Source organism: Chenopodium album, chromosome 8 (assembly GCF_948465745.1).
Source record: "Chenopodium album chromosome 8, dcCheAlbu1.1, whole genome shotgun sequence".
Taxonomy (NCBI): domain Eukaryota; kingdom Viridiplantae; phylum Streptophyta; class Magnoliopsida; order Caryophyllales; family Amaranthaceae; genus Chenopodium; species Chenopodium album.
Window position 1 is genome coordinate 45,942,965 of NC_137841.1, and position 22,824 is coordinate 45,965,788.

Genomic DNA, 22,824 nt, shown 5'->3' on the forward strand with positions numbered 1-22,824 from the left:
ATAGTAAACTTATTTCTTAGCATAATTATCTTTTTCCTGACAGGCATAATGTTAAACCTGATGAAAGCAATATAAAATGTAATGACAAATATCTTAGACCTAATTTAAATAATCTTATTTCTGAGCATAATTATATTTTTTCTGACAATAATATGTTATCCCTGATAAAAGCAATCTTATTTATGAGACTACTTATCTTTTTCCTGACAAAATTAACTTAAATTCTGACCAAAATAAGCTTAATACTGATTGAAGATACATTATCCATTAATGAAGTAATTAAAATACTGACAACAAAAAGTTAATGTCTGATGGAAATCATCTAAATCCTGTCAAACATAAACTTTTATCAAAAATAACATAAATTATTCATTAATGAAGTAATTTCAATACAGACAACAAGAACTTAATTTCTGATGAAAATCATCTAAATCCTGACAAACATATACTATTATCAAAATAAAATAATACAATTAAAGATAATATAATAAAATGCTTATTTCTGATATAAAAAATATAATTCCTGACTATATAATAGTCAATACTCACAATAATAATGTATCATCAAAATTACAACAAATGTAATTACATCAACAATAACCTAATTCTACACATGAATATTCTAAGTAAAAACAACAATTTGCATTTTATCGAACACGTGGCGTGCATCTGAATATACAAACAAGATTTTTTCCGAATTTAAAAGAATTCATTTCGAATATCACACCTCATAGATCGACTTCGTTTAGAACCTTGTTTAGGACCACGCTTCTTCGGATGCTGTGAATCATCCTTACAGAACAAGAACAAGAATGAAAAAATAAATGACTAACAATTTTTTTTTAAAAAAGTATAACCTAAAAATAACTAAGAAATTTATTAACCTTTCAGCCATTTCAACTATCTTCGGAGGCTGTTTTGATGATCGTTTAGTTCGTTTCATATAAACTTTTAAAGGAGAAGAATCATAAACAGGAGGAAGATCAGCCATTAATGTAGTTGAGTAAGACGAAAATTAGGGTTTATGTAAAAAAAATAAAATTTAAGTACATGCAAGTAAAATATAAGCTAGAAAATGAAGAAGAGATGCGAAATTTTAGGGAAAATGTAGGTAAGTTGATAGTAATGAAGTGTAACTGCAGAAAACGTGGGGAAGAAGAAGAAGGAGAAAGGCGGAACGTTGGAAGAATTTTGGTGTTTTTTAAAAAAATAAAAAAATCAGTGATATTTATGAGTCGGGCCGCGCGCGGGCCGAACTATTAAAAAACGGGCCGCGCGCGGGCCTGTTAAAAGAACGGACTCACATGAGTCCGTTCTACACAATATTTTTTCGTCATTAAAAAGATCCTCACCCTCTCTAATCATCTCCAATTGGCTCTTTAAAGTTTCCATAATTTGTCTCTCTAAGGGCCTAAGATTAGGATTCATCTCTAATTCCCTCAAAGATTCATCAATTTGGCTACAGGGGACTGGAGACTCATCACAAGAGTTTGGGGAATGAAAAGGCAAAGAGGGTAGATCAATAGTAAAAGAAGATTCACAATCAAGGGTAGGACCATGGACATTAAAATCAAGAGAATTTTCGTTAAATAGGGGAGAGGGGGCACAATCAAGCATATGAGATTCGTTATTAAGGGAATGAACTACATCACAAGAAGACATGACAAATAATGAAGAAAATTTAAACATACCACACTACTTCAAATCCCTTAGTTTTTTGACACTATTGGATAGACACAGTGTAGTAGGCGTCAATATAAAAATTTAGATTCCGTAGATTATAGATGCTTTTTCACGTCGAAGTAAAGTCTCGGCTGGGAAAAGCGTTTAGAAATTCATGTGATCCACACATGACTTCAATTAATAAAAGATATGCGGCAAAAATTACTTACTGTACACCACTCCCTCAGCACAAATATTCCTCCATCAACCTAAACCTAATTATAGAGCACTCGTCATTTTCGCTAGAATTTCTTCAATTTGCTAAATTTGCCTCCCAAAACCTGATAAAAATTCAGCAAAGTGGGCTATAGTTGTGGTAATTTCCTTCCTCTACTCGTTGCTAATATCTTCTTGATCTTTATCATAATTTTGTTGCATATTGTCATTTTGCTAATAAATCATTCGAATTTCTGTACTACTGACTAGTATATTTCTATCATCGCATATTCGCATCAGCTTTTTCTTTGATTTTTTGCTATAATTTTTCTTTGATTTTCGCTTCCATTCTTTTTTTTTCTTTCATCTTTCTGCTTCCAGATCAATTACAAATTGGGGGAAATTTTTTTTGATGATTTTTCCAGTTACCTATCTCAATTCTTCCGAAAATCTAAACAATAAAAGGTATATTCTTCTCTTTTAAGTTTTAATACTTGCAAGTTGCAATTACCCAATTTTACTTATTTCAAAACCCTAGGTTATAGATCTTGTTGAGTTTCTATTCTTAAATTAAATCTCGTAGTTTCTAGATAACTTTTTTTATACATTAGTGGATTGCAAATTTCATTTGTTTAGCTCTATTTCATTACGGTTTGAAAAAAATTGACATTGAAATTTTTTGCTTATTAGAGTTTTAAAAAAACATTACTCTTAGATGTCAATAAATAAGGTCTCACATAAAACAGCTAATTTATTTATATATAACCAGAATTTGACATGAATATTATCCATTTATTAAGCTACGCTATAAAGTATTTTCTACTGATTACTGGTGAATTTTAGTAGCATTAGTGACATAGAGGCGGATATGACTAACCTTCATAGCCTGGGTTCTATTCATTCATGATGGTTGTAATTTGTGTTTTTAATCAATTTATTGTCAATTGTCATTTCTCACTGTTTTGTAATTGGTGTTACTCATCTTAATTTTGTTTTTCTATAAGCTCTAGCATTTTATTATTGTTAATTATTTTTAGAAAAAATTTACTGATCTTTTTGTTGAAATAGCCAATGCCTATTAAATCAAGTGCAAATTAGCTTAAGCTCTTGATAACTTTTTATGCTTCATAGCTGAGAAAAAAAGCTTTCTCTAATTCATTGGGTTTAATGTTAATTTTATCCTATTCTTATCACTCCATCAGCTATAGCTTTGTACGTAGTTAGTTCCATGTTTAAATATTAGTATAAATATGAGAGAAAATGTTCGTTTGATTGTTGAGTTATACTCTGAAGTTACAATGAGCTAACTTAAATTTAACTTTGTAACACACCATTATAATTTGTACTCTTCAACTGATTTTGGAGACTGTTTTGCTAGAGGTATCTGTTGAAAAAATTTTGTGTGGGCCTTACCTTTGAGTGTCTGTATATTTAATATAAAGAATGTCAGTCTATGTTGTCACTATTAAAGTTCAGTTTTATAATAGAATGGATAATTTAGAAGGATGTCTATCTCGGCACATTTGTCAATTAGGTAATTTTAATTAATATTTTGTGTGAAAAGTTTGGTCTTTGATATTAAAAGCTGGTTTCAGTATTCTTTTTTTTTTTTTTTTTTTTTTTTTTTTTTTTCAGGCCTTTTCTCTGCTAATTCTCTCTTGGGTAATTTTTCCCTCACAAGTTGTCTTTTCATGTTAATATTGGACTATTGGTTTCTTGGATCTTCAATTTTTCTAGAAAGTTAAAATTACCTGGATATTATTGGACTCCGTCTTGCTCCATATGCTACATTGATTAAAATTTTATGAAACCTTAATTAAATGTGTACAACATGTGAAATCCATTTGCTATATTGCTGTAGAAGTTGTAGAACATAACAGTTGTTTTAAAACACTAATTTCTTGTTAACATTCTGGTTTAAGAAGGGCAGCAACTCTGAAGGCAAAGGCCTGCAGTTGTTTTTGGCCCCTAGTCCCTTCATGAAAATTATAGATCTCAAAAAGTCTCTAATCTAGGATCAAGAATTTCTCAATTTGGAATTTTGTGCTAGGAAATGCCTTTTGGAAATTTCTGTGGTCTGCTGCCTTAATTATATTTTAGTGGGGCTAGTTTTTTACTTGACGCTCGTTTGGGTTGTTGTGTTGAGTTGGGTAGGTTTGCTGTATTGAATACTCTGGCTTTTTGTATTTCTTTTAGTCTATTTTTCCTCCAGTTTATTATAATATATTAGCTTAAAGAAGTATGGTTGTGTTCTTGCATTGTAAACAAATGCTTGATTTTTGTGCTTTACTGAATATTAACTATTAAGTGACTAGCAATAGGGGAAGAATTCGTTTGGTCATTACATTTTATACTGAGGCAAGAATTTTATCAACAAGAGGTGTAAAGAGCAAAAGGAATTTTTTTTCAGTAAGAGGTCAAAATAACAAGAGTTGGCTGCTTACCTGGGTTCCTCACATGTTTTTAATCCTAACCAATAATAATTGTTTCATATAAATTCCGATCCTATTATTATAAAAGTTGTATATTTCTGATAATCAATTTATGTTCCTAAACATATACACACTCATATGTATAAGCTCGCTATACCTTCCACAGCTTCAAAAATAAACAAGTTCTCTATTGAACACACATCGAAAAGGTAAAGGTAGTAAGGTACTAGTTTTGACATGCTTGTTATTGATGCAGGATATTGCTGTGATTATTTTATATGTCCTAGTGTACGTCAAAGTTATTAATCAAGTGGTTCTATGAAGACATTTTAGTAGTACCAAAATCAATTGTGAGAAGCTGCAATTTTTCGATATAAGTGGAGAATTGCAGTTAAATTTTTTTATTTAATTTTAGCTGTATAAGATATTATGTGTTATACATAATTTTTTTTGTACTTTTCTATTATCATTCTAGCTTAGATCAATAAAGTTAGAATAAATTGGTTTTTGGCACTATAAATTGTACATGGGCTAAGTTGTACTCTTCTTTGATTATGAATAAAATTGAATTTGAGTCAACTTTTCTTTTGATTTGTTAAATCTTTGATAGTGTATATTTGCTATTGAATTATATTTTATTTTTGCTAAAAATATTGTCCTCAATAGATATATTTACAAAGAATAGGGACTAGAAATAGCATCGCCATATTTGAAAATAAGGGGATAGAAAAAAGCGTCGACAATATATAGGTTATCGAGTATGTGAAACTGGGGAAACAAAAAAGTGTCGCCAATTTTGTGACTATAGACACAAAAAAGCGTCGCCAAATCTGAGAAAGTGCGTGACCTAATACTATTTACGACGCTTCGTATAAAAATTTAGACAATAAAAAGTGTCGAGAATTACGACGCTTTTTGGCGTCCATCAAATTCTTGAATCACGTTTTTAATATTTTTCGACGCTTTTTTATGTCTAAAATAAGCTTCAAAAGCGTCCAAAAACCACGGAATTTCTAGTAGTAATTAGCATCCACTTGAGCATGTACCTCATCATCATGAACAAAAGCGGAAATAGAATAAAAAAATACTTCTTCTAGGATGACTCATGGGATCATTTGACAATTCATGGGAATTCATGCTAATATAAGAAGAATCAAGACATTGCACATCAATATTAGAATCATGAATACCCCTATTATAAACATCCCTAGCAAACCAAACATAAAAATCCCAAGACTCGTCAATTGACAATGCTTTAAATCTACCATTATGCATGCATTAAACTTCATTCCTAGTTTGTTCATTCAAACCAAAATAACAAATCTCACAAGCCTCCCAAAGACTACAACGATTATAGTCAAGAAATCTCTCAAGTTTATGGAAATATTTACAAAAAGTCTCATTGTCAAATTGAGGAAATGATAGACATGCCATTTTTTTTTTCGCAAAAAAAAAAAATAAAAATAAAGTATATACAAAGACCTAGACTCAAGCAATCAAAAACACTCAAACATAGACACCGCTCCCCGGCAACGACGCCATTTTGACGAGGGGTGGAACTAGGTCATTGAAACTAATCCTCCCTCGATCAAACTAAATTTATAAACACTTAACAAACCTATATACTAGTATAGAGGCAAGTCAAGGGTCGAACCCAAAGGAACGATAATGTTCAAGCGCTCTCAATTATGCGCCTAAGCTAGGTCGAAGTCTAAGGATAAAAGGAAAGCACTATAACCAACTAACAAAATGAAGAACCAAACAAATAAACACTAGGAACAAGGATAAACAAGTAATCATGACAATTGTAGCAACTTGGGAACAACATGCAAATCAATGGTTGTGAAGACTAATGGCAAGCTCAATCAAAAGAGTCAACAAGCTATCTCCTAGAAGTCAAACTAGCGCCAACTAATAGAGACTCTAACTAGGAGCATCACTAATCAAGCTCAATTGACAATTGAAATTCCTAAATCAATGGTCCGTATCATTAGAAACTACAATGCAATTTAGCATAATTCTCAAAGCCTAATCGAATTACACACATGCAAACTTCCATTAATCACTTTAATCTCAATATTTAATCAACACAATCCCCAAATTAAGCACAATTAATCAATCTTACAAGTTTCACCCAATCCCTATCAAATAACTACTCCAACATCATTATCTAATCAACAAATAACTAAAGAAATCAAGAATCAACAATATAAGAAGAACAATTACACTAATCAACAATCAAACATCAAAATAAAATCAAACAAACTTGAATATTAAACAAACTAATAAAATGAGATAGATTTAAGAATGCTCATTGATAATAGAGAAGTTCTCCAACACAATTGTCACCATTGAATCTTCAATCTCCCAATCACCATTGAAATTCCTCACTTTCTTTCTCTAAAATCTACTCCTAAACTAACCCTTAAACTAGAGAGAGAAGCCCTCAACTAAGCTAAGAATATGATAAAAAACTAGAATAATACTTCTTCTAAACTTACCCCAAAAATCGGGTTACAATGATATTTGTAGAGGGCGCGAAAACAAAAACCAAGCAAGCAAATACCCAGGAAGGCGCGCCCGCGCTGCAGGGGTGGCGCGCCCGCGTCTTTCCGGTTTTCTTCGATCTTTTTGCGGCTTTGTGCGTTCGCTAAGGTCGCACGATTATGATGATGATGAACACTAAGAGAGGTAGTCCCAAAAGCACTTGATTGTGGGTTCAACACCCCATCTTTATGAGAGCACGACTTGAGAGCGCAAGAGCTAGAACTTGGAGAATCACTTTCTTGCATCTTGAGCTTTCCAATTGCCATGAGCTTGCTCTAAAAGCATATTCCACCTTAGTAATCCATCCATATTAAGATCCGAACCTCTTACAATACCTACAATCACGAAAAGAAAGCAAATAAAGGAGAAAAGACTAGAAAAACTATCAAAATGCACAAAACCACAAAATAAGAGTAAAAGGTAAAACAAAGAGCAAAAGCATAAAACTAAAATTTATTGAGCAAGAAAGCCATGAAAAGAAGGTAAAAACGACTTAAATTCTCATCAAATGGGTGCCATTTATGACACCCATCAATGCATAATTTTAAATTTCAAGTATAATATGGACCATGTGGTTTGCCACTAACGTGAATGTGTTAATATTGATTGCTTATGTGTTTGTTTCTATTTTCTAATTAAGCTTTATCTGGCAATATATTGATTTAATTGATCCGATAGTAAAGTTGATTCTATCGATTCAGGTATGTTTTTATTAAAGCGTGAAGTAGTAGGTTCTCATATTGTTTTTACCTTTTCATTCTAAAAGGTGTCGATAAATTGATTAATGAATTTGAATTAAGTTAATTACGAAAGATTAAGTTTATTTATTTGAAAAGGTGAAGTTTTCATATTTGTAAATATATATGTTTATTAATATTATGATCAATTCAGTTTTGTTATATAATAATATACTACGTATGAAATATGAAGTCCTAAATTTAATTTGTGACATACTCATATGTAACTAGTTATAAATTACATGACCAAATAAATACATGACTACTATATGAGGCAACAATCAATATAAATTTATGGCATACTTTAGAGTATTTGTTACCTATGAAAGCCTCATAATTTTATGTTATTTACACTTATTACTATTAACTTATACTACGCATTAATCTAAACTTGGTAAGTACTATGGTCATGTTATTAATTAAATTTATATTATTATGAATTATTGAAAATAGGCATATATTGAACCTGGAGTATACTATACACATTATATTGATTGACGTGTGATTAAATTCAATTATAGTATTATGTACCTACTTGAAGTTAGATTATTGAAATGAATGTAAATTGAATATGATGTGCGGACCCGAAGTTCCTTATATTTATAAAGAGTATTCACACACATAGACTTAAAGTTCCTAGCTTGAACATATAAAGGGCTCAAAACCCTTAAAGATAATACAAAGAAATGTACATGATCTACAAAGATAAAGCATGTTGCTTAGATATCCACTACATACTAACGTGATTCTATAAACACAATGTCATGAAATAATATTATACAAAAGATATTGAATAGTATTCAAGTTATTGAACTTTGGGTGAGATTTGAATGATTAAAAAGGTAACAAGCATGTTTGCATGAAATTGTTCTTAATTATAAAGTTCATAAAATTGCAAACATGATTATATATATCATCTATTTGACCTAGAAATAATGTTATGAGTTCAAGTAATTAGACATGACATTGTGAGCAACTTACATTGCTTGGAAAATATATTTATTATGCCCATACTTATAAGAAATTAATGTAATTGGGCAAGAATTACGAGTAAGAATAATTTTGTAAGAATAACTTTATTATGTTTGATACATGTATTTCTAAAAGAATTTATGCCTTGTGGATGAGATTTAAATGTTGTTGGATTCATTTCATGTCCCACGTGCAAGGATTAGGGGGAATCCATATTAATTATTCCAATATTTTATCCTTGCACATAAATAATAAAATATATTGATGGTCAGTTTGAAACATACATTAACTCAAATATTAATTATTTACTTAATAGAAGTGGCCACATGCATGTTATTTAAATATTTTTAAATGATACCATCTTGAAAATGGATATAAATGATTGATCATATACTAATTATAAATGCTCCAATTAAAATATTGTCCTAGAAGGACAACATCGGTTACTAATGAACCTAAAACACGTCAAAGCGTTGTAGTCTAATAGAGTTAAAATATAAGAACTTTCGGAAAAGGAGTGGAGCATCTATTGACAATGACAAATATAAGGAAATGATAAATCCCATTACATTTGTAGAATAAAAATCACTTTTAGTAAGATTCATATGTTTCATGATTATGTAAAAAACTCCAGAAGAGTATGAAATGTCCAACAAGATTAACATGTATCAAGATTATAGTCAAAACTCCAGCAGAGTATATATAAATAATTATTAGATAAAATATTAATTAGTTGATTGTCTTGCCAATTGTATAAAGAAATACATGTTGGTGTTCTAATATCACATAACATTCATGGGCATGCATATAGTAAGTTTAATAAAGTGACCACTAGTGTTGAAAACTGGCCAGAGTTCATATTTAGAGAAGTTATTGGATGTGATAATTAAATTAGGCTATCCGGGTTTAATAATAATTACACGTTATAAAACTTGAAGTTTATTTGATAATGTACTGTGCTGACACTTTCTCAATGTTAAATATATAATATGAATTGAATGGCAAGACGTAACATTGAGATTGAGTTATATTTGGATTGTGAGTTATAAAATAATTTGTATAGATGAAAAATTCAAGATTTAATATGTTTTGATGGCTGATAAAGGAGTAATGGCTGACCAGAAGTTTACCAAAATAACTTATATATTATCGTCAACTATCTGGTGACCAGAAGCTCACCAAATACACTATTTAAGTCTTTAAAGATTTAGAAAATCATCATCTACTAGAATTACGAGCAACTGATTTATGCTTGTATAACAATTCTTTTGATTGGGGCTATTATATGTCAGCACATATGAAATAGGAGAAGAAAGAAAAACGTACAACTGCACAACATATGTCTCCCCATTGACATTGATCTCCAGAAGAGAAAATATTATTGAAAATTTAATAATAAATACACATGAAATATTAAGTTAATGAATAATTGATTCTTCGTAGAAATTGTTCTCCAGAAGAGATAAATTTTTATTGTGATCCTCCCAATGAAATGAATTTTAATGAAAATTTATATACTAAGTTGGTATAGAATTAGACACCCTTATAAAAGATATATTTTACCAACTTAAGGGGAGAAGAAATAGCAAAAGTTGGGAAAATCGAAAAAAAAATAATAAAATTTTGATGATCCTTATAATGGTAGTTTGAAAAGTTATATGCCAACTTTTGTTTATATACTATCAAGATATGTTGCATTTGATTTGTATTCAGTTATGACTCATGTTGCATAACGTTGAAGATACAATTTGGTCATATAAAATTATGTGTATACATTGAGATAAAATTTTGCCAATTATACATGAATCACTACACCAGAAGTGTGGGTTGTAATCGGTTCCAAACTATAGATATGATATGTGGCAAGATAGTACACTTAACACTTTTAATAGTGTAATAGTATATAAATACCATAGTGTATAAATACCCTAAAAGTGGTATAGATATCTGAATTATTACAATAGATGACCTATGATGTAAGAAAAAAAATATGATGCTACGAATGAAAAATGTGTTCAGATATCATTGTCAAAATAGCATGCAAATTAAAATTGTATCTTGAGGAATTATATGATGATATCGGTATATGATGGAACCAATAAATAATGCATATGCATGATATAATGGACTAGCAAATAAGGGATCTGGAATATATGTTCATTTTGATGTGACATAATGATAATCATCATAAGTTTATCAAGGACCAGAAGTCCAATGAAATATGGATTTTTTAAATCCACACTGTACAGTGTCTTGCATTATTAAGAGTCATATGTATGTTCATATACATGTGTGAGTCATAGGTTAATGGATTATTTATTATATTGCATATGTCGAAAGTTGTTAGATGCATTACTCATTGTAATTTTGTTTAGGCATTTTATCATGTTTACTATATCTCAAATTGCATGCATTAGTTTCTATATAGTATTTGTACTATATGTATATAGTAAGTCATATTTACAACTTTGATAAAAAAATATTTATATTTCAATGGTTTTACACTAATGATAAATCAGTGGTGATGTTGATTTAATAATAGCATGTTATGAATCATGTAAAAAGAGTTCCCGAAGAATTTATATACGGCGTATTTAAAAACCTAGCCCTACAAATTTTTGAATATTGTAATTATTATCAAACTCTTAAAAATTTTACATGAGTACATCATTGACATCTCAACCTGAGGTTTGAGTATATAAGAGTTAGTGAGATAAACTATTTGTATTCCCCGAAAAATTAACGTGTAGTTATTTACGAAACTTCTAAAGAAACAGGATACTTATGCGTGAGACTGTTTTCTTATGGTCTAGAAGAGTCATGATCAATGTATATAATTACATATGTTATTATTTCATATAAGATTGAAAGACAACATTAATAATATCATGTGTTGCCATACAATTATTATTTAGGAATGTTTGATCAAATAATGATCATCGATTTGTATTATTCACGGCCTCCAAAAGAAGGTATGGTGATATGTAGACTCACTTGTTCACGTGAAGAGTTAAGAGAATTGAAAATCAAGGAATGATACTATTATTCATCATGTGAGAAGACACTCAACTATATTGGATCCATTGCATTAGAAGACCTCAAGTTATGTATTCATCGGGGGGAGAAAATACGCGCTGCACTCTTTTTCCCTTGACCATGGTTTTGTCCCACATTGGGTTTTCCTAGCAAGTTTTTTAATGAGACAACATTTCGAGCATATTACGAAGAATGTTGTACTCTTTTTCCTTCATTAGGTTTTTATCCCACAGGGTTTTTCCTAATAAAGTTTAAACGAGGCACAGTCTTCGATAATGGACATCCAAGGGGGAATGTTATGAAATATCATGTGGATGACCATTATGCTCCTTATATTATTCTGGAATATTCTAGATGTAGGGTTTATTCTTATCTAAACATATTTGTGGATGTCCATCTTGTATCACTCTAGAATTTACTAGAGTTTAGGGTTTATTATTCTCCAAGCAAACTCTATCAATTGTACTATATATATATATATATATATATAGGCCTCTCCGACCTTGGTTTACGTCTGATTCAATTCTCCCTGGCTTCCTTCCACCACAGTATATACCTCCATCATATAAAATATAAGTAGAATACACATTTCAATTCCCTCTCAATCTTTATATTTCTTCTTATTTTACAATACTAATAATGCTTTTTAATCAATGTCAATTTTGTTGTTGTAAAAAAAAAAAAGGCTCCTAAAAAGACTCCAACAACCTAATATCAACATAAATTAGCAAATTTATAGATTCCTATTTTAAATTAATTACCTAAAAAATAGTAATTATCTATTTAAAATTAATTACCTAAAAAATAATAACTTCATTATTCATCGGAATTGGGTTTATAATATATCATTGGAAAGGTTTTTTCAAGCCCCATCCAAATACACCATTATTGGACCCATATCATGGACCAAACTAAACTGGAATGCAGGTTTACATAAATAGAGTAAAAAAAGAAATATTTTCAAAAACAGAAAGAAGAGATATTTGAATAAAAACATCCTCATCACTTGACTTTTCACACTTTCGCTTTGTTCGATAACAAATGACATGAAAGGTATTCATCACTGGGTTTGGTTTTGGGGAGACACATTTGGGTGCCTACAAAAGCCCCCACTTTGACTGAGTTAGGAGAAACTTAAGTTTTGAAAACAAAAGTCAAAGTAACGATAAGGACGGAGAATGATTCAGAACGTTCTGCAATCCTAAATCATTCTTGTAACGCTGATACCTGCAAACTAGTGTTAGTTAAAACAGATAAGAGAGTTAACAAACACGTATCTTGCACCGTCGAGCACACGTCTCTGAGGGTAATCGATTTGTTGCTGCATTTTTTGTTGTGATAACCTTCCACAAGCTAGGGAACACCATCTTGATGTTTTGATGTTGTGGTCGTGCTTTTCCGCTGCTAATGTTCACTTGTCTCTGAACAAAAGAGTTTCTTTTTGAGGATTGTTCACTCGCCTCTAAACAACGGAGCTTTTGGAAGAAATGTCCATGCGTCTCTGAACAAAAGAGATTTTGGAAGATATGCCCACGCGTCTCTGAACAAAAGAGCTTTGAATGATATGCCCACGCGTCTCTGAACAAAAGACCTTTTTGATATGTCCACGCGTCTCTAAACAAAAGAGATTGAAAGAAATGTCCACGCGTCTCTTAACAAAAGAGCTTGAAGAGAAATGTCCATGCGTCTCTGAACAAAAGAGCTTGAAAGGATTGTCCAGACGTATCTGAGCAGGAGAGCTTGAAATACATGTCCACGCGTCTCTGAAAAAAAGCTTTGAATTATATGCCCACGCTTCTCTGAGCAAAAAAGTTTTTTGAATTGTCCACACGTCTCTGAACAAAAGAGCTTGAAAGGATTGTCCACGCGTATCTGAACAATAGAGCTTTGATACTTAAATGTTTGTTGAGATTGTTTGGTTGGCTGCGAACAGGAGCTTTGCTGAATGGTTGTATCCAGTAAAAATCAAAAGATTGCAAAAGACTTTGTTGGTGTTTTTCTTAGGATTGACCTAAGGCTTGATGTTTTTCTTAGGGTTGACCTAATGTGATTAATTGACTTGAGGTTGACTCAATGTGACTGACTGACTTGAGGTTGACCCAAGGTGAATTGACACGTGTGACTCATGACTTGAATGTGCATTGTATTGTGATGTGCTTGACTCAAAATGCGAAAAAGCAAAAATTTTCCATCATTATTGTGGAATGAGACGGACGTACAAAAGAATAGAAGTGTTGAATGGTATGTTGAATGAGCTTAGTCAAATGTATGCGTCCATGTTGTATCTCATAGTGAAAGGATTAATTCATCCTAGGCTATCTGAATTGTTGACTTGATGATGAAATTATTTGGGTAACTTAGGCACGGAGGCTAAGCACTTCATACTTCACGATATAATGATGATTATGATAATGAGTGATGTTGATATGACAGGGCATGCTTCAACATTATGCTAAGACTTCATGACAAAGGGTTCCTAAAGGAAGTATATTTGCTCAATGTATTTTTGATGTGTGTGATATTGACACTAAAGTTAGGCCGCAAAGGCTTAGTGTGCGGAAAAATATATTGAAAAGAGTCAAATGGTGGTGACTCTTAGCTGGGTAAGCTAATGATGTAGGGATCCATCCCCCAAGTCTAGCTCTAAATGGATAAGGATGAGCATAGGAGATCTCCTTGATATGATCCATAATTAACGTAAATATGAATGCATTTTTATTAGGGCCGCACCTTGATGTGAGGCTGCCTACGTATCTGTTAGGAATTAGGCCGAACGTAGATTTAGACGAACCTCGCACAAGTGTGTGTATACCTTAAAGAGGTCTTTTAAGGGTTGTAACGTGGTTAGGCTAAAGGTAATAAAAGGGATAAAGGATCAAGCCCCTAGATAAACCCCCAAGTTGTGAAACCTTGTATTTGGATCCATGTTTTTTTATGCTTGAGTTTTTCTCACTTTTAAACTCTCTTTTATTTACATTTTCCTCTCTTTTTTGCTTTTGCATTTTTCATATTTGAATCTTTTCTATAAGTGTTGGCAATCCCGATCATGCGGTCTATCACTCACTTGACATTCATGTTTCTTAGGCACAGTACCGAGCACTGGATAAGAGACACAAGTTGAGACGTGTTCATATCAAAGACATTTTCATGTCAAAGACATTGGAACACTTGCCTTTTTGTACACTTTTATTGTAATTTGCTATTTTTATATTTTGATTCACTCAAGCTTTTGTTCTTTGAAAATTCAATAAGTTATACACCATCCCATCCCAAGGTTAGGTAGATGTGGGTAGGAGAAAGAAAGGTCTATCATTAGACGAGGCTCAAAGTGGTTTATCATGAAAAGATTGTATATTTGAAGGGTGAAAGGTATAACATGGCTACAAGAGGTGCCTCTAATCATAGGTATAACTTGTGCTTAGTTTGAAATGGATTTTTTTTCTTTTTTTGGGCAATGCAATGCAATGATCATATGCAAGAAAACAAATGCTCATTTTATTAAAGGGAGAAAAGAAACATACAAAATAAAAATCTAAGGAAAAATAAAAGGTGCCTATTGCTAGAATTATTGGGGAAAGGAAAAATGAAAAAAAAAAAAGAACAAGAGGTCACGAAATCTTGTCGTTAAAGCTTGCCTCTTGTCTTATTCTTTATCATCACTTTGACTTCTTACCGTTTAGAGGTATGGGAAGCTTGTTATTCTCAATTAGATATTGGATGACTTCTTTTAGATTCCAATAGTTCTCAGTAGTATGACCCCTACCTTGATGGTATTTGCAGTGTACATCTGGATTCTAACTAGGTAACCTTTTCTTAGGTGCGGGATCTTGAATTGGTCCAATGGGAGTTATGAGACCTTTAGCATGAAGGCGATCGAATGCTGTGTCATAACTTATGCCAATAGATGTAAAGGTTCTCTTTTTCTCTGGTTAGTTCATGGCAAGGACCTCATCCAATTTAAACGTGCTAACGTTCTTTGAGTGGTTACTTTTGGAAGAAGAAGGATTGTCGTTCTTCTTTCCTTTCTAGCCAGTGTTATTATTGTTACTACTCTTGGCCTTCCTGTTGCTAAGAGGAACATTAAGGTGATTTGAATAAATGAGGTCTTGAATGCGATCCTTAAGGGTAAAACACTTTTTCGGTTATGTGACCATGGCCTTTATGATATTTACAATAAGAGTTTGGATCTCAATTGGGAGATCGTTTCTCAGGTGGTGGGTATTGACTTGGCCGATGGGATGAATGAGACCTTGATCATGAAGATAGTCAATATCTTCATTATAAGTCATTCCTATTGGTGTGTATTCTTCAGTGGTCCGTTTTGCCCGTGGCTTAGGAGCATTGAATTCTTTATTAAATCCCTGGTGAGACTTTTGTTCAATAACCATCATCCGATTTGCTATTCCTTCTACCACATTCAGGAGCATGGCAGTGACATCTTGTAGTTATCGAACATCTTCTTTTAGACTTGACAAATTTTCCCCGGTATTATCTAAGAAAATTCTTTCATCCTCCTCAATCATGGCCACTTCATCAATAGAGGTTATATAAGCTATCTCGATCATGGGCTCACCTACAGGTGTGATAAGGAGTGAAGGATTTAAGGATGTTTGATCTTTTGCAATGGCTAGAATCTCGAAAGTTTTATTGTCATCGATCAGGTCTTGAATAGCTTCTTTTAGTTTCCAACACTCCTCAGTGTCGTGACCCTTTCCTTGATGATATTTGCAGTTTTTATTAGGATCCTACTTCGGTGGCCTGGCTTCTGGAACTGGGTCTTTAATAGATCCTATGGGCATGACTAGTCCTTTGTTGTGTAGCTTTTTGAAAGCTATTTCATAACTCATATCAAGAGAAGTGAACACTCTTTTCGACCTTTGGTTTCTTGGTTTAGAGGTGTTCGTAGCATGTACTTTGTTAATGGGAGAGGAAGAAGAAGGATGGTCGTTCTTCTTTCCTCTCACACTATTATCTTTTAGAAGGTCATCTTCAATGTCAATGCCTATATTATACACAGCCTTGAAAGTATTCAAGTTATGTTGGTATTTTAAGTGCTTTGCATATTTTTCTTGAAGCTTCTTGATGAACATCCTTACAGACTCTTTTTCGGTAGGAACCTTAACCATATTAGAAGAAGTTTCCCTCCATTTGTTGAAAAAAGAAGTGAACCCTTTGTTTTATTTTTGTTTTAACATCTCAAGTTGTCTATGGTTTGTTTCGTTTTGAATGTTGCACTTAAATCTATCTACGAAAGCGTTTGTTATGGAATCCCAAGAGGAGGTTTTCTCTTTTTTCAAGAGAAAAGAACCACTGTTGACAAACGGTTTCTAAAGATAGTGAGAACAAAGAATGAAAAATCTTCCGATCAATCCCCTTAATATTCATTATAGTTTCAAAGGCCCTTAAGTGAAAGTAAGTATTGTCAGTTGGCTTAAACTTTGGGATGTCACTGGCATTGAACTTCTACGGAAGAAGTTCCTTGTCCACTAAGCTAATGCCCTAAAATCCTATAGTCGCTGGATATTTTGCTCAAGCTTTCTTGCATGAACTCCATTTTTTGTTGCCTTATAGGATCATTTACTTGAAGAGATATACTCTTCATTAATTCAGTTAGGTTAGCCACATCCTCCTTGAGTTTATTAACTTCTTCCTGAGACGCCATTATCGGTTTATCAAAAAGTGAGACTTGAACAAAGGTATCGTCCTTAATTAATCGCCCTTCTCTCCTTGACCAAGTGTTTTGGAAAGGGAAGTTAGCATTATTTTTTTTAATTATTTTTACTCAAGCTCTATTAAACATGCAATGGATGGGAAGAGAACATGGAAGGAAATAGTATTGGGATGGACCCTCAACTCAAATGACGGGAAAACGACTCATGCATGAACCTAAAACATGGTCATGGTGTGAAAAGAGTATGTACAAAGTGTGTGCTAAGACTAGTGAGTTTAGGTGATATGTTAAGACTTATGTCATGACCATGTGACTAGACTATGTGACTAGACTCGAACAAAGACTAAGTTAAGACCTCATGTTTGTGCACTAAACTGGAAAGGTTGTAGTATTTTAGTCAACTTCTTATTCGTGACTCTAATTGGGACGAAAACAACGCCAAATTAAAGATAAAACTTAGGGCTACAGGTCCATTGGTTGTACAACTCATAACTCTTTCTAAAACTCCGGCTATGACCAAAACTAGTTGACGTTTGTGCAATATACGGGAATAAAAATCCGGGATGAATCAAAGGAACTATGACTCGATTTTAGACATATTTATTAACACAAATTAATTAATTAATTAATTAATTAATTAAGCAAAGTCCTTTAGTCCTTGGTTAGTTTATTTAAGAATATTCATAATTACAAGTCAAACTAAACGGTTAGTTTAATCAAATGTAAGTATGCACAAGCAAATAATGCACAAGTAGTCAAATAGTCACAACATGATACAATGAGTTTGCAACCTAATCATGGCTCTAGTTCTTTAAAGTTAAGGATATGGGTTAGTCAAAGAGGGTCCATGGTTATGAGTCCGGATGCACCGTGCGGAAGCATTACCTTTGGAAGGGTTGGCTCATGTGGATGGGATCCCGCGAGTTAAACTCGCTTCCATGGTTTGGTGAATTCAACAATCTCGGATGTACCCTTCGTTGCCAGGATCGTTCAATTGGGTAGATGGAGCATGAATTCCCAAAGGGTTATGTCCATATATAGAACACATATGGGTTTCAGAGAAAGGGATAAACTCAATCAGGAAATAAAACCGAGCAAACAGTACTAGAAAACTAGTCAAAACTAGGAGGTAGATTTTTGGCTATGTAGTGGAAGAATTTGGTGCTAGAAAATAGCGTCGTCGACGCTAGTACCGACGCCAGACGACAAGCTTGTCGCCAGGCGACAGCGCCGTCGTTTGGCGCTGACGCTCTTTTCTCTGCGCTAATTCCTACATGCCTCGGCAGCTTTCTGTTCTTGATTTTCCAGTTTTTTCGTAGCATTATTTCGATTTTAGTTGTGAGAGATATTTCCCTAAATTCCTACGTGTAAAAATCCTATGTTTTTGAGTCATTACAGATGGTCTTTTCAATGAGAACCTTTTTATGCATATAGCAATAATGTCAATCAAAATTACGTACATGAAATACTTAGAACTTTTCGAGTCTCATCCACTCATTCTAAATCATTGCCAAAATAAAATTTAGGAATTAAAATAGAAATCCTCCCCAATGGAGCCGCCAAAAAATCGTAGGGAATATTTCAAGCCATCCCACTTTTGAGCCCCACTGTGATTATACACTTAAGCATGGTGGCGTCTAAAGGGAAGGAAGCTAGAGTAAAAGAGTCGCCAACAAGTTTTAGAAACTTGTAAACCGTTCACAGGGTGAAGGTTACACCCCTTAACGATTTAGGAGATCGTTAACTCTAATAGGTCTGGAATCATGACTGGAAGTTCGGGGATGAAGGTACAATTCCAACCTAAAAGAGATCAAAACTGCCCTAATAATAGGCCTTTACTTTATTCTTCTCGTATTCATTTGCGCTTTCTGACTAACATATATACAATTAATAGGTTTACCCTAAACCTGTTTATCTATGTTGGTTGAATATTAATGCACAAACAAAACTATTATTGGCGATCACTTGAATTACAATCATATTAGCCTAAACAAGATTATTAATTATCTTATTAAGCGTGATTACAAGTACAAATTCCCTTTAAACATGCATAAAAGGTGTTATCAAGAAATAAAAATAATAGAAGCATCATGCAACATAATAACAATCATTATCATAATCATAATTAAAATAATCATGTTAAAACATAATATTATTAGCAAGATCCTAGGCATGATATTAACAATATTAATAACAAACCCTAGCATGTCACTAAACAATAAAAATCAAAGTTTTAGCCCTAACATGATACTAACATGGTATTAGGAAAGAAATAGGAAGCATCATAATAATCATACGTTATATTAGAAACTTAATTATTACCCTAAACATGATTCTTGGAAGCAATAAAACATCCTAACATGATACTAGGAATCAATAAAACAATCTAAGCATGATTTCTATATCAAAAGAATAATTAGACAATTAAAGTACTTACTTTGATGCCTCGTACCTCTTTCTAATTACAAAATATACACGTTAGTAACTTCAAGGAAAATATTAAATCAAAAAAATTATATTAAATAATTGAAATAGAAATTTGGGACCAAACCCTTAGAAATATTAAACCTTTCACGTCTAGGGCCGTAGACACCTAAAAATGTCTCCCCTAAACCAAACCCGATGATGATTAGTCAAAGCATAGGTTATTTTTAATTTTAGTCAAAACCTTTTTTATTTTATTTATTATTTTGTCCCAAACCTTTTTATTTTATTTATTTTATTATTCTGGCTCAATTAATAAATAATAAATAAAAAATGGCCCGAAATTATCAATCGACACTTAAAAAGGCTGAACGAAATTAGGGCAAAAATGAATTTAGACGGAAAAATGGACTACAGATTCCCGCGTCACGGGGCAAGATGCCGTGCCATGGTGTGCTTTCCCGTGACACGGTGCATGTACTGTTACACGGGGCCACTCTATGTCCTTTTCGCGTAAACCCTTCACGCGTTTTATCTCCCGTAACCTAATTATTTCCCGCGTCACACTATTTTCCACCGTGTCACGGGATTTTCCCTTGTCTGACGATGCCTGACACCGTGTCACGGTGTGCAATGTCGTGTCATGGTGTTTTTTTTTAGGGTTTTTATCTTTTTAGGGTTCTGTGTGTTCCCTCTACTCAAGTGATTCCCTCTACTCAAATCAAATCTTTTTAGGGTTTTTATCTTTTTAGGGTTCTGTGTGTTCCTTTTTAATCTTGTTGTTAATCAAGTGATCACTAATATTTTAGAACTATGTGTTGCATTAATATTAAACCAATTTAGCATAATAATAGTTTGGAGCAAATTGAATCTCTGTTTGTATGCCTTTGAGATCTCAAGAATCACTTATCACTATAAGAATCGAGTAGAGGCAAATACGGGCGATTGTGACTCCATGACTCACTTTGTACCATCATCCCCGATCCTCCTTTTGTGGTTCTGAACCATTTGGAGTTAGTAATCTCATGGATTATGAATGAGGTGTAACCTTCACGGGTCAATCGTTGTTGCCTATCGCTGTCCCTTTATCGTGGTTGCCTTTTATGATCCGTGAACGGTTTATAAGTTCCTTAAAATTTTGTTGGCGGCTTCCTAATTTCCTTGTCCCTAATCGTATATGTCAATTCCCACTTTCTATGAGTGCCAAGCATTTTCACAACATGCTTAAACGTAGGCGCACTTCGAGCGACGCCTACAATTTGGCGACTCCACTAGGGAGGATTCTTGGTTATTTATCGATTTGAGTGACCGGTATTTAATTAAGATGAGTGGTTGAGACTTGAAAAATTCTTGAAAAATATACCTGTGATTAACTTGGCATTTTTTCATAAGCATAGATGTTTTAATGTCGCATTTAGGTCTATCCCGTAGGAAAAATTGAATAACTTGATTGCGTACGAAAGAAAACAGGGCACTAGTCAGATTTTCTAACTGCCGCGCCACAGTAGATTCTGCCATGTCACGGTGCAGCACACTGTCATGCGGTGTGCAACATCGTGACACGGTGCTATCTGCCCTGTCACGGCAGTGCTTAAATCAGTCCGGTGGCTTATTTTCTTTTCTCATAGTCAACTTCCTTCGGTTTTTCTGAAAAAACTTGTGTGTTCTACATACGTCTTATCCTTGGGGGATTTAAGCTCTATCAACTCAAAAACGTTCATGGCAATAAGGGTTCATCCGAGTTATTAAATCCACCTAAACCATGGAGTCGAGTTCGATTTCATCACGAACTCGCGGAGCCGCCCGTTGGCATACACCCTCAAGGGAGGCCGCCTTGCAAACGCGTCCGAACTCTAAACCATGGTACCCTTTTTGACACCCAAAGCTTGACCAATAGTTGGACATAGATCTTGACCTTAAGTTGCGAGCTCTTTTTACATCATCGTGACTAAATGCTACATGCTTTATTTGGTGATAACCCACATGTGATTGCTCATTTTGTTTAACGTATGATCAAGGATTTTTATTTCCACATAGTAATTAGCACGGACTTAAAATTGATTAAAACCTGGAAATTACGCAAAGTTTAGGCCTGGAATTGTGCACCGTGTCACGGCAGGTCTGCTGCTCCACGGTGTGAAATGCGGTGACACGGTGCAGTTTGCCGTCTGACGGTGTACTGTACCGTGTCACGACAGTCAGCACCGTGACATGGTGCCCAGGATTTTTTCCAGTCTGTCTTTTTTTTTGTCTTTGTGCGTGCTTATGTGGTCTGTATGTCTGGTTTGATGTTATGTCTAGCTGTACGGTCATAACACTTGTCCATAACCTCACTTAATCATTCACGTACATGTCGTGTCAAGTTCACACACTCTTCCGTTAGTCGTGCACCATTTCATGACAGTACTTCAGGGTGGTCATGTGTCGTCTTTTTTGTTTATTTTTTTTTGGTGTAAGTCGGATGGTATCCTCCCATGATTTTTTTTTTTAAAATAAAGCAATTTCAAATTTTTTTTTGTTTTTTTTCTTTTTCTTTTTCGGATGGGTCAAGGTTAAGTCTAGTCATTAAAGGTGTATTTGTTTCGATGTCACAACACTTGGTCAAGAAGCAGGGGTAAATTGTTACGGTTCGAGTCAACACCTCAAAAACCTCTTATACCAAAGAGGCGTACAAGGAAACCACCACAATCATCTCCACAAAGTCCATCTCCAGTCTACTTTCAACCAACGACTACTAAGGAAGATATTGAGAACATCAACATGACCATTGAGATGTTGTCTAACATGATGCAAACACTCACCACCAGAGTCAACACGGTAGAGCAAGACAATAAAAACAATGTCACTTCCACTGCAATGGACAAGATCTAAGAACAGATGAGTAAGATCACTGAAGAGTTCAAGCAACCTGTCACTTCTTCGTCCATAAGGGACAACTTCCCGAAAAGTTTTTCACTGCTGACATTCCTAAGTTCAAGCCTACTGATAATCCAGTGTTCCACTCGAAGGCTTTTTCTGCGACCATGGCTCTTAAGGGATTAGATGTGACACTCTTCCCTTCTGTGTTCCCTCTTTCCTTGGAGAATGCTTTTCAACAGTAGTTCTACTCTCTAGAATCCAAACATGT

At 33.6% G+C, this 22,824-nt stretch overlaps 1 long non-coding RNA gene across 1 annotated transcript; it reads left to right on the forward strand.

The window, feature by feature from the left end:
• Positions 1–1,726: 1,726 nt before the first annotated feature.
• LOC145556087 (uncharacterized) lies at positions 1,727–4,889 on the forward strand. Its single transcript, XR_014091733.1, has 3 exons — positions 1,727–2,038; positions 2,260–2,343; positions 4,567–4,889. It is a non-coding gene; the product is annotated as an uncharacterized LOC145556087 (long non-coding RNA).
• Positions 4,890–22,824: the final 17,935 nt, after the last annotated feature.